The sequence below is a fragment of the Thermobia domestica genome, chromosome 17, assembly GCF_964235325.1.
Source record: "Thermobia domestica chromosome 17, izTheDome1.hap1.1, whole genome shotgun sequence".
Classification (NCBI taxonomy): Eukaryota; Metazoa; Arthropoda; class Insecta; order Zygentoma; family Lepismatidae; genus Thermobia; species Thermobia domestica.
In genome coordinates, this window is record NC_137470.1 from 142,736,674 (window position 1) to 142,750,590 (window position 13,917).

At 36.6% G+C, this 13,917-nt stretch overlaps 1 long non-coding RNA gene across 1 annotated transcript in view; it reads right to left on the reverse strand.

The window, feature by feature from the left end:
• Positions 1-633: 633 nt before the first annotated feature.
• Positions 634-13,917, reverse strand: part of LOC145673745 (uncharacterized) — a 47,537-nt gene continuing 34,253 nt past the window's right edge. Inside the window, exon 3 of the long non-coding RNA XR_014128793.1 lies at positions 634-2,856. This is a non-coding gene — a long non-coding RNA (uncharacterized LOC145673745). The remainder of the gene's footprint in view (positions 2,857-13,917) is intronic.

Here is a 13,917-nt window from a genome sequence, read left to right on the forward strand (position 1 = left end):
CTCTCTGCTCACTGCATTGTTGAGAGTATCTTCTGAAGACTGGTAAATTTGTCTCCGTTTTACTTTCAAGACCTTCATTTCCCTTTCTTTTCCACTTGTTTCTGTCTACTTACCTGAGGTGAGTATATCTAACCAAGTGAAAAAAGAACTTCGAGCACTTTTGGATATTGATGTTTTTAATAGTAATAATAGCAATAGGAGTTACACTACAACTTGGCTTTCGAGACTTGTGGGCTTTTAGAGCTAACTACTGGAAAAATACATTTTTGAATCACTGTAATATATAAATAAATTTATAAAAAATTGAATGTAACTATGTGTGCCTGATCATCACGGTCAAATTGCAAAGTCAGATGAAATTACTTTTGGTATATAGTTGGGCCTTAATCCAAATTGGGATGTTATATTGCTTTTATTATAATGCATAATATCCTAAGGAGGTAGTGAGGATCCGAATTTTTGCGGAAAAAAAAATGAGTATCTCGCAAGCCGTTAAACTTACGGAGCTGAAATTCAGTGTATTAAGTCTTTATTGAAAATAAACAGAATGTGTTCTAGCAATTTTTAAATTCTCCTTTATTTTTTTTTTTGGGGGGGGGGGGCACTTTCTATATATGGAAAATTGATAGTGAGTTGGTTTGTAAAAATGATCGAAAACGATCGATGTTCTTTCAGAAAAAAAAATCAGAAACAAAAAATAAAGTGCTTGGCTTCATATATCCAGTGCCTTCTGCTATAATAATTGCTGAAGCTTATGTTTATTATATGGAGCGCTCACAGCACAGGGCAATCAACCCATAAAGTTGTGAGAAAAATAGGCATAAAATTTGTACTGTAAGCTTTATTACACGGAAATTTGAAGCTTGGATTGTACGCATAATTATATGGAAAATTTTAACTTTTTTTCCCTTTACTTTGGTCTACTTACTTTGATTTGGAACTTTGAAATTTTATCCTTTTTTCCACTGAAAAGTATTGATAATTCAACAAGGAAATAATTATACTATGATAATTTAATTGAAATTCATCGTAATTTGGCACATGGCAAACAGCAGTGTGGTAATTGAAGTTGAAGAAGGGGGGAAATTCCCATTCACCTCTGAATACTTTCAAGAAACCTCGTTCCCTTTCGCTTTCTAGACGGGGGAGGGAACTTGGTAATGGTATCAAACCTTCATGTGTAATTACAAAAAATAAATTTATAAACAAATAAGAAATCATCAGTTTATCAGGCTTTAATTGATAATTTATTCAAAAGATTCCCTATCGAAGGCGTGGTAGATGAAGTTTCTGTTCTACATGGGTTGACATTGCCAACTGACATGGTCGATATGGAAAAGATGTTGTATTGTGATAGAGAGATGATACTTCTTGCTGAGTATTTCAAAACTGACCGAGAAAAATCGTTATCAGACTTAAGTCTAACAAGTAGATTGTCGATGAGAAGTTGCAGAAATCGGGTAGAAGTATTATCAATTTCCACGACAGAGTGCGAACGGGGATTTCCCCTTATGAATTTACAGATGACTGATATTAGAAATAGATTAAGTGGAAATATTTGCTCATCAATGTTAATGGCCCACCGCTAAACAAGCTCAAAGTAGACGAGCTAGTTATTTCTTGGCTGAAGGATGGACATCATTCCACTGCTGATGATTTACCGCCAAAAAGTTACCAACAGGAAATAAATCCGGTTTCAGATTTGTTTTAAGGTGGAAAATTACGAGTTACGGAAAATGTATACTTGTATTACTAATGGCTTATTTGTGTTATTCAACTTTGTGTCTACTTTTTAGTAACTCTTTTCTTTGCTTTAGGTAAACTACTTTTGAATAAATATTCATAATAATTGCAACTATGCATATTTGTAACTTAAATTTAACGTGGTGTTTTAGTGATTACACAAATTACAATTATGAGCATACTTTATGGAGATGCTCTCACATAGGGTACCCGAGCACCTTTATACCCTGTGAACAACTGATTTTTCAAGTCTTTTGTGAGAAAAATACTGTGAACTGAGAAATCATAACCTTTTCCATATTGTACAGGGGTATTTTCCTGCGAATAGAAGTTTCTTGTGGAATGCGTTCAGAAATTAACACTTGCAAGAATACTCTCTTAGTACAAGTATATTTTAGGCACACACTAATTTCCCCCCCACCCCACCTCGAACTGTTTCAATTTCCTCACTGACAAACACTTTACCATTTTATATCGTAAAGGTCAGATCCACCGTTATTGTAACAGAGTGGTGCTTGAGCGATTGACTAGAAATTCAAACTCCGATTAGTGATAATTTCACAGTTTTGTCTTAATCAAGTGTAAACTCTTTAGTCAGTTCAGAAGAGGCCGTGGATCGTGTTCAGAGTTGATGACGATGGATTTTGGTGAGAGTAGGTCAAAGTGGATGAGAGTGGTTCATGGTGGGTGGTGGGTCAGAGTGGGTCACCGTGGGTGGTGGGTCACGGTGGGTGGTGGGTCAGAGAGTGGGTCAGGGTGGGTCGTGGGTCATGGTGGGTGGTGGGTCAGTGGGTCGTGGGTCACGGTGTGTGGTGGGTCAGTGGGTCGTGGGTCACTGTGGGTGGTGAGTCAGTGGGTCGTGGGTCACGGTGGGTGGTGGGTGGTGGGTCAGTGGGTCGTGGGTCAAGTTTGCATTGACCCACACCAACTCTGGTCATGTGTCCAGTTCGAAATTGCCGTTTCCACTTGGATACCATATCATAGAATGGGCTGTCATCCCTGTAGACTTTTATCTCTTCGTGGATCTGCTTTGCTGATTTTCCCTGAAGATGGAAGAACTTAATGACTCTCCGCGCCTCAAGGTTGTCAATCATTGCACCTTCAGTGATTTATCTAGAAAAAAAGAAAAGAAAAAGAAGAACGAAAGAGTTGTTGTAACGAGTATAGAATTTACATGATTAACATACAAGGACCTAACTACAAAATCTATGTTCGAGAGGATTCGTAGTTCACCCTCTAGGTAATTGCACAAACTTTTTGATACCACCTCGTATATACTAGAATGGTAGACAGAAGTCTTACTGGAAATAAATATAAATTTATGGTATTATTATAATTACTATTATTACTAGAGACCGGATGTTTAGGCATTAAAAACCTGGAAAATAGGCAGGCAAACAGGTACTTTAAATTTAAAAAATAGGCACTAAAATGTAACTCAAAATAATAAAGATAAATACTCAATGCAATTTAAAAAATAAATCCAAGTCTTAGATAATGCTTAAAGAATATAGAAACATACCTGTTTGTTAATGTCTTCTTTTACTATATATACATAAGCGGAGCTTGATATGCATTTCATGTATAAATTATATATCCATTATTTATTATTATACATCCAATTATTTATACATTATATTATATTACCAGGGCTTGAAAAATGCACTCTGCTCACCAATGGCGAGTATTGTTTACAGTTAGTGAGTAAAGTCTGATCAATCAATCAAAAGCAGTGGCCTTCATACAACTGGACATATCTACTAGAAATTCAAGAATAAATAGCAGATGCCGCTCTTTTTTTTTTTTTTTTTTTTTTTTTTGTAAAAGACATGTCAATAAAAATGCATTTATATGTTTACTGTGTCGCAAAGTGATTTTTGTTTATTTGTATAAACACTATGTCTGCAAAATGGTCTGGCCACTAGATTTTTTTCGCTGGCCACTAGATTTTTTTCGCTGGCTAGTAGATTTTGCAAGCAATATTTTTCAAGCCATGTATATTATTTATGTATATTATAAAAATTATATATTTTTCCAATGAGGTCTTGAAGAAAATGCATAGAATATACATTAGGCACTAAAGCAATTATTTAGGCAGTAAGGGGCGAAGTAGGCAAAATAGGCAACATAAAATTGGCTTAAATTGAAACTATAACTTCCCATATAAACTTTAAAATGTTACTTTTGATCATATCTTTAATATCAAAGAATGGGCAGTTTGCCTAACATCCGGTCTCTAATTATTACTTACTCCCCAAGCAGTTGATTTACTCAACGCTATATGTTAAAATCGTGCATTGCTTTATTTTGAAGTATTTAAGTTGACATAATCACGATGCAATTTTTAAGTAGCTACTAAATCTGCAAATTGCCTGGACGCTAGCGCCATCTATTGATATCAGGCAAACATGCAGTGGAGGTAGATACATCTGTTAGGGCAAATGTGAACTAATAGGTGCGTTATACATAGACTGAGACGTTTTTGTATCATAATAAGGATTATTATTATTATTATTATTATTATTATTAAAATTATTATTGAAGATTTGAGAATTTAATGCTACATGTGAAATCGCAAAAGTGGTCAGACAGAAAGCGTGTGTGACCAACAAGTGAAAAGAAAGGAGTCATGAAGTACCGTATGCAGGGTTTACGAGGAGGGTCCCAGATAAAGGCTAATTCACATATGGGGTGCTGTGTCCATGACATTCCCCTGGTATGCTCAGTTCATGCCACACAGAGATTAGAACATAACTGCAACGTGTTCTTGGCACGATGAATCCATATCAGAAAACCGATTCTACTTATCTTTTTGCCGTTTTTGCTCTGATATCTGTTGACAGACAGACATTAGGGATGGTACCGAGACCGAGACTAGTCTCGGTCTCGTCTCGGTATCGTCTCGAATTATCGAGACGAGACCGAGACGGCCTTTTATATACCGAGACGAGACCGAGACCGAGACGGACTTTTATCTACCGAGAAGAGACCGAGACGGAGCTCTATAAATCGAGACGAGACCGAGACGAGACTTAGATCAGTCTCGAAAGTCTCGGTCTCGTCTCGAATATTGATATAGACAACTATTAAGATTGACCTTTACTCAAAATTTCTTTCGTTGCTGTATTAGGTAATATGGGAACAGTTGACTAATGTTCAGTGGCGTATTTAGGGGATGGCTATCGGACTGAAGCTCCTCCCGAAATAGATTTGTGATCATTTTTTCGCATTGCACGTACAACACAAATATTTCTTACTCGTTCTCAAGCCTCTCCCGAAACAAAATCCACTGCTGATGTGTATAGTCATCTCTGTCTCTCTCTCTCCCTCTCTCAACATATATATACCAGCGGATCCAGGATATGATCGACGGAGGGGCTAAACCATAGTTTGACATTTTATCCAGTGTAAAGAAAGAAGTAGGATTGAAGCCCATTTTATACAGTGTATAGCTGAGCGTCGAAGGGACGTATAACCCCTTTAACACTTCCCTTGGATCCTCGCCTGTATATCATATCTAATATAAGTAAAAGGAAGAGTTTGTTTGTTTGTGTGTCTGCGTGCCTATCTTTCTGATTGCCTGTGTGCGGCCTGGGGACCAGACGAGAGTCCAAGAGTTACGAAATTTGGGTGACAAGTATCATGTCCCAGGCCTCAGACCAAGAAGAAGCGGTTGTTTTTTTTAATTTTGAATCAGGAGGGGCGTTTACTGGGACATGTAAAAGTAGTAGAAAATGACCGATATTAGTGTCGAATACATAGTTTTCGCAGTCGCTGAGATCAATGATGATACTTGCATTAGTGATGACTTTCAAAGTCAGCTACCAGTGCATGCGGGCCGTGGTTCACTTGCGGGGGAGGGGAGTACCGAGACGTAAAAATAATACAAAATGACCGATATTAGTGTCAAATAGTTTTCGCGTTTTCTGAGATCAATGGTGAAACTCCGATCGCATTAACCTCCAAATTCACCCCATTCAGCTGCGGGCCGGAGTTCCCAGGAGGGATACCGAGACATGTAAAAGCAGGGATGTAATGGAGCATATACGGGAGTATACGGCGTATACCCACCTAAAATTTTTAAACTCCAGTGTATACTCAGCTTAAATTTATGAAAGAATGAGCGTATATTGGGGTTCGTATACGCCAAATAGCCTTGCGTATACGCTATACTTTGAAACCGATCGAGCGTATACCTACCAAAAATTATAGCATTACACCACTGTAGTAAAAGTAATCGAAAATGGCCGATATTAGTGTCAAATGTATAGTTTTTGCGGTCGCTGAGATCAATGGTGTCACTTCCATTACCGATGACTTTCAAATTCAGCTACCAGTGCATGCGGGCCGGGGTTCACCTGTTGGGGAGGAGGTACCGAGACATGTAAAAATAATACAAAATGACCGATATTAGTGTCAAATACATAGTTTTCGCGGTTGCTGAGATAGTGATACTCCCACAAGCCTTGACTTCCAAATACTGGTCCCATGTGAAAAATGGGCATTTCATCTAGTTATATATAATAGTCATATATATTAAAAATGCTGATTTTTTTGACATGCTGTGTGAAATATGGAAGGGGAAAGATACTCTGCAATACCACTAGATAAACAAGCAATGTTGCCAACGCAACATAAAGTTGTAATTTCTCAAATTGCACTACGTTTGATATTACATATTTCTGTTCAGTTAATTTAGTTTAGTGTGTGTTTTTTCGGGGTTCTCTCGTTTCCTCCCACTTTCTTCATTCCACCATTTCATTCATCTCTCATCATCACAGTCTCCTTTAGCCTAACCGGCATAACCGTGGGACGTAAAACTCAAAAAATTCATTTCATTTTTTAATTGAGTTTAACGCCTCTTTCAGCAGCGAGGTTATATGAGACTGAACCTACTGATTAACGTTGAATCTAAACCACATGAGCTCCCGCAGGTAATCTAACCCGGGTCTCTCACGCCATAGGCTAACTGCTTAGCCACGAAAGAGCTCTACATATTTCTGATTTAGATATTAAATTAAACCACAAAAGCACATCTATTATTCAGTGTAACAAAGGACAATACATATCACTAACATCAACATTTTGGAGATCTCTAATAACTCAAATGGCAGGAAAATTATAACATTAGTGTTCAGTAGTTTTAATTACAACAAGTCGCAGTTACATTATTTTAAGCAGTGTTGCGAACTTAAATAAATTGCTAAATATTATTATAAATATAGTGCAAATAACGTAGCTAAAGTGCAAAATAATTTAAAATTACTCGTAATTTGTTTTATGGTGCAAGAATGTTTTCAAAATACGATGTTTCTCATTGTCTTTCGGCTACTTATAATGTTAATGTCAAGTTTTCGTTCCAACAATACATGTAAAAGCAATTTGTAACTGAAATTAAACGTAACTGACAACTTTTCAGTAACACTAGTTGTTCTCCCTAAGCCTTAGGCCTGGTGCATTTTTTAGATTAAAACACTGCTTTATTAAAATTTTAATTACACACTAACTGCATTTCATTTGTTATAGTTTGACCACAGACCACCTCAAACTCGATCCATACCATATAGCTATATGCAATTGATTTTTGGTTTGGTTTGTTTTAGTTTAACGTCTCACGATTATGCTAAGGCGGCTAAAGGAGACGTGGAGTTACTGATCATAGTGGAATCCGAAAAACTTCGGCCGTTGAACATTACCGCCACCGGGAATCGAACTCGGGACCATGCGAACCAAAATCAAGCGTACTAGCCATTACAGCAAATGGAGGTTTTTACATTGTGTTGATTTAAATAATTGAGTCAGTGTTGCCAGATCTGAACATCAAAAAGTAGCGTGTCTGTGCTCCAAAAGTAGAGGATATGAACTATTTGTAGCCCAAATATATAGAAATGAATTATTTGGCAACTAATGACTGGTACTAATGAAATAATGTTTAAAATAGACCGGAAAATGTGATGGACATATTGCAAGACGAAATTATGATCGATAGACGAAAACAATTTTAGATTGGATACCACGTGACAAAAACAGCCTAGGAAATGTCCGCATACAAGAAATTGTGACAAAATCAAGAACCACTGGGGAGTAACCTTGAAAAGAATTACCCAAGATAGATAGTTGTAGAGAAAACTTGGGAAGACTTCATCCAGTAGTGGATTGATAATGCTTGATTATGATGATGGTGATGATTTTATGTCGAGACCTCAGAGGTAAACTAAACCAAGTCATAATTTCGTAATTTTACAGGAGAAGCGAAAAACCGGTTCCTTAACTAAGATCTATAATACTGTTTTTCAAACTATACTAAGTAGTTACAGAGTAGTAAGATGGCTTTAGACTTACATTATTACACCACTAGAAAGAACATAGTCTATTAAAAAAAAAGTATTCTAACTCAATTTGACCAAAAAGTGACTTAACATAGTCTACCACTAATGTTCATATATATATATATATATATACTGTATAAATTTACTAGGTAAGGTAGGGTAAAATTGGATCCAAAATTTAACGAAAGTCATACAGCGAAAAAAAATATATTTTTGACTATTTAATACTTCATGTTGCTGCAAAACTACGAAAATGAATACAAAAGAAAACTAGAAAGTTAAGAATCACTTGTTTTGGCGAGAGAGACAAAAAATAGATACAGCTAGCTCGAATTACCTATGTATGTTCGTGTTTCGCAAGTAATTTTCAATCAATATAAAATTTCAACGTAATGAACGCACGATTGGTTTTCTCGAATAAAGATCACATGCACCGCTAAGAGCTCAGGAATAAGCTTAATCTATGTCACGGCAGTGGATATACGTATGCGTATGTAATGCATTATAACTTTAGGAACTTGTATAAGAAACAGAATGTACTTAAATTTAGACGCGAACTATGCGAAACATCTGACTTTGAATCTAACTTATTTCGTGATGCAACCCGAGGCCACACATAGCAAAGATGAGTGCCGTAGCTCCCACCACAAAGTTCAGGAATTTCGTGTTATAAGGTGTCAATTAAACACGTAGATGTGAAACGGTAATAAAGCATTTGATCAATTTTAAACAAAATATATTGTAGTAATAATTTACCCTATTTGTTCAGATAATGAACGTTATATTATGTTTTTAAAATGACAGTCAAAACAGAATGTATTGGATAATAAATGAGAAATTGTAAAATTTCAATTTCGGTAAGATTAAATACATTCATGCTACTATGTGTTGCGTTATCCGTTAGAATGTATTGAACAATTCTTATTCTAAGGAAGGAAATAAATTACTGTATAGTACTGAAGTTAATTTAATAGAGTTTAATTGTATAGACAGTACTGAGGCCATATGAGAAAGTCTTTTGCTGAAAGTGAAATATGGGTTACTATTAGAATTTTATCCCAGATATGATATACCCACTGATGATTGAAACTGGAAAACATGCATAGAAGGCATCAGCGCTAGCAAATTAGCTCTGAAGAAGTACACCATACTATAATTCTAAGTCAAGAATAAGGCCAAAAATAAGAAGCAGAAACGACGGACTTTACAATAATAATACTTTTACAATTTTAATTTCACCTTTTCATTTCGAGACTTTCGAGACGAGACCGAGATTTGGCCCTCGAGATCGAGACCGAGATCGAGACAAGCATTTGTTGACCGAGACGAGACCGAGACCGAGACAGCTATTTTTAAACCGAGACGAGACCGAGACTGTACAAAGTCTCGTCTCGTCTCGTCTCGATACCATCCCTAACAGACATACGGGACGACAGAGATAGTCACTCTTTAAGACACCTGATAATTATGCATAGTACAGTTTCGAAGTTTTAAACGGTAATAGAAACCAAGGATTTTTTTTTTAATGATTTCAGCGTGCCGGGAATAGATTACACCTCCATCCTTATATCTGTATTGAAACTGGAGTGTGTAGTCTTCTGATTTCAATATTCGATTCCTCTTCGATGTTTAGCGCTGCTTACGAGACAAAAGATTCCTCGTCTCCTGTCGATTTTTGTCTCAAAATGAGACGAGATTCGAGATGAGTAGTATACTTTTTAAATTAAGTTCGTGAAGGTAAAAACATTTTTAAACTGACGAGAAATTTTAGAAATCTCCTGAGGAGCGAAAGGAGTGTTTAGAACCTTTTCTAATGAAGAACATACTAGTTCACTCAAGTCTTAGATCTAAAATACTGTTCAGGGATTAGGAATTCGATTTCTGGGCTTTCGGCATCTACGGCCATCTTAGCCCGTCATGTATGAGTGATGACGTTCTTTGGCGATCACGCTATTTGAGGAAAGACAAGGAAGAAATGATCGGGAAAGAAAGAAATCGTCCTGGGATCGGTAATGTTAGGTAGCATCCCGGCATTTGCTTGCTGTGAATGAGGAAAACCCAGGAAAATCTCATTTAGGATGGCTGGCCTGAAAAATCATTTACACTTTCTCGACCGAATGTCTCCATCGGGAATTGAAACAAACACTGTTTTAGCGTTATATAATTTATAGTATAAAACCTTGAAGTGATTGTAGGAACATAATAAAGGTTATTCATCAATGTTTAAAGATACGTAAGCCATTACACAATATACTCAAATAATAAATATGGTTTTAATATTCAGGGTTGAAAAAAAAACATTTAAAAAAACAAAAAAAAAACGTTTTTTATGTTTAAAACATGTTTTTTGTTTAAAACGTTTTTAACGTTTAAAACAAATTACTTTGTTTTAAACAAAAAAAACACGTTTAAAATGTTTATTTTGTTTAAAACAATGATCTAAATAGGCATATATGTTCCATTTTTACACCCTCACAGATATTGCTTGCCATCTATATTCAACCGTTAGATCGAATTTCTGGAACTTCCCTAATCTCGATCAATCCAAATGTTCAATTCCGGATAAAGAAATCGGGAATTTCCCGATTTCTGTTCACTGAATATGTAGTTTATTTGTGTTTTGTTCTACTGGTCGTCTGCATTCTCAATCTTTAAACGACCATTGATGCAACTGCTGTGTCAGGGCTTTAAACCTCAATGGCTCAGTCCTTAAAAATTAGGGCTGGAAGGTGGTTATGGAACCAATTTATTCCTGAAGCATGCAGCTTTCCGCCAGTGTGCATTTTATCTATGTGGGGGTACCACGTGGCGGTGGGAGGAGGGTAAATATCGTGTTGTTTCTTTTTAAACGTTTTTTTGGGAGCCATTTCCCCTCTTGGGGGATAGATTCATAAAAATTGGTACGTGAAGCAATGAAGTAGGCCACTACATGGCAATATCGTGTGTTTGTACTTCTTGCTTATATGGGGGAGCAGGGAGGGGGCAAAGTTAGACAATTTTTGGAGTTTCAGTTTTTTGACGTAAACTACATTTATTTTTACAACAAACATCAATAGCTCAGCCCCTAATTAAGCTAGAAAGATCTGGAATGAGGAATGAAGCCTTCCGCTAGTATGCATTTTATTAGGAATGGGCACAAATAGAGCTAAAACTCGACTCGACTCGAAACTCGAAGCAAATTAGAGTCCAGTTTTGAGTCGAGTCAAAGATAATTTTCTCGACTCGAGCTTCGAGCCAAGTCACTGTTTTGAGGTCGAGTTTCGAGTCGAGGCGAGTTTGATGAACGGCTCGCTCATTTAGCTCGCTTTAACTCGTTTTGAAATTATGGCCTGATTAGACTGGAAAGCGAAAGTCATAAGAAATTTAAGCAGTAATATGGAACACTTTTAGTGTTGCTCAGAAACCGGAACACTGCTCGCATCTCGTCTCGTCTCGATTAACAAGACGTCTATGGATTTTTATAACGAGACAGCCTCAAATGTGAGCACCCATGTAAACACCGGTATATACGGTAGTCCTTACCACCAAGGCTGAGACCTGCACGATCTAACTTTTGAGCCGAAGCAGAAGCCCAACCCAGGTAGTGATGTTAACTGGCTCAGTTCGGTTCAACTGAGGAGCAGCTCGAGCCGGCTCGGTTGAGATGAGACACCGACTCGGCTAACGTGAACCATCGGTTCGAGCCGGCTCGGTTGGGTGAGCTGTTGGCTCGGTTCGATAGTGAATGAGCTGTGAGCCGAGCCGCTAGAGCCGTTGAGAACCCGAGCCGAGCAGGTTTGAACATGTTTGGCCGACGCAGTCTAACTTTTAACGATTTTTGGTTCGAGCCTGGATACTTACTCCTCCGGAACTGAAACCCAGTACCTCGTTAACGATGTCTTTGCCTCCTTGACTTCACCTTTTCCGAGGTCAGCAGTCAACTAGTTTTTAGTATTCAGATACAAAACGCCTATCATTCATGTTTATACACGCTGTGTTATAATAATAATAATAATAATAATAATAATAATAATAATAATAATAATAATAATAATAAGTTGTAGTAATAGTAAGAATGATTGATAACAATTATATTGTCTATGTAGGATACTTGAAGAAAGTACTTGAAACTACTCACAGCATTTGGCTCGATTTGGCTCGACTCGACTCGAAACTCGAGTCGAGTTGGAGGAAATTTTTGGAGCCGAGTTCTCGAGTTGAGTTTCAATGAAGACTCGCTCGAGCTCGTTCGTGCACATCCCTACATTTTATGTATGTAGGGGGTATTTATGTACGGCTGAGGGAGGGAGGATTAAGTTCGTTTTTTTAAATTTTTCATAAATTTTTTCATCAGATTTTGGAGGTCATTCCTCCCCCTTTGTGGTACATCCACAGAAATTAGTATGTGAAACAATGAAGTAGTCCCTTACATAATAGTAACCTGTATATGTACTTATGTTTATAGAGGAAGAGGGGGTCAAATTTGGTCAAATTTACATTTAGTTTCAGAACGGTTCCATATAAGGCAAGATATATTTTACTGTAGTGGTCTAGAAGCATAATTCTTGTTCGTATACATGATATGTGCAGCAAAAATGATTTGCATATGGACGTGGTACTGTCGTAAGGGAGGGGAGACAATGTCTAATTCAATGAATGTCTTTCTGTGCATTTTTAAATACTTCCTACATGAAACGAATTCATTACGTAATGGCAGCAATGGCTACATTTCTTATATTATTGTCACAAGTATGTGGCCTACACATTAGCATCATTTTGTCAGTGCAGGTGACTACAAGAGTTGCCAGAGCCCCGTAAAGTCAATATTTTCATATTTTTAAATGATTTTATATTTGTTTGTTTCTACAAATATAGCGGGAATTTCACGACAGTTACCTCGTTGGAATCTGTGGTTTATACGCTTTCCAACTGTGTAAAAATCATGACTCTGTGATAATTAGGAGGGTCACCAGAGCCCCGATCGTGAGAGTCTACCATTTTGTTAAAATCCCTGGCGGGCGTCTAAAGGTTAATTGTGTTGTTATGCCGCAGACACTAATCATTGTTAGCTATCCATATTGCAGATAGAGATGTATCTTGAAAACTGTTTAGTTAAAAAAAATGTCATTTGCTCCTTGTAGGCTAGTCACTGCTCTTTTCTATGAATTGTATTGTATTTGTCAGAGTATTTTATTCTAGTTTATGATGTGAGAACTGTTCATTATTATGGAAATGATAGTGATCAAAAAATAGTCAAGTTTTGAATTTGTGAATTTGGATCTTAGAATAGTGTATAGTGTGTTTAACCTAAGTTATTCTTGGAAATTAAGAAATGTTCAAATGCTTCACTTGTATTTCTTTGGTTTAGTTATACGCACATTGATGTACAGAATTTCGTTCAGTAATTGCAGTTATAATAAGAATATAACTCTGCTTGTAATTTACTTCATGCTCAAATCCTGCTGAGGATTGGTAGTTTGTTAGAAAATTAAATTAGCTTATTCAATCTGATATTTTAGTTGTTTTAAACATGTCCAACCACCATCGAAAAAAAACACGTTTAAAACAATTTGTTTAAAACGTTTAAAACAAACTGAACAAAACAACAACCCTCGTTTAAAACATGTTTTAAACACTTGTCTTAAACATTTTGTTTTAAACATATCAACCTTGTTAATATTATTATATCACATTCTTCGTCGACTCTGCGAAAAGATTCTGACAACTGCAAGATGAGATTAAGCGAAACAAAATCAGGTCATAAATTTTCAAGGTCAGGTCACAAAATCAGGTCACAAAATCAAGAAAGTTTTCTGAGAATCAAGACGAGACAATAAAGACTTTCTTCAAAAATCGAGACGAGATG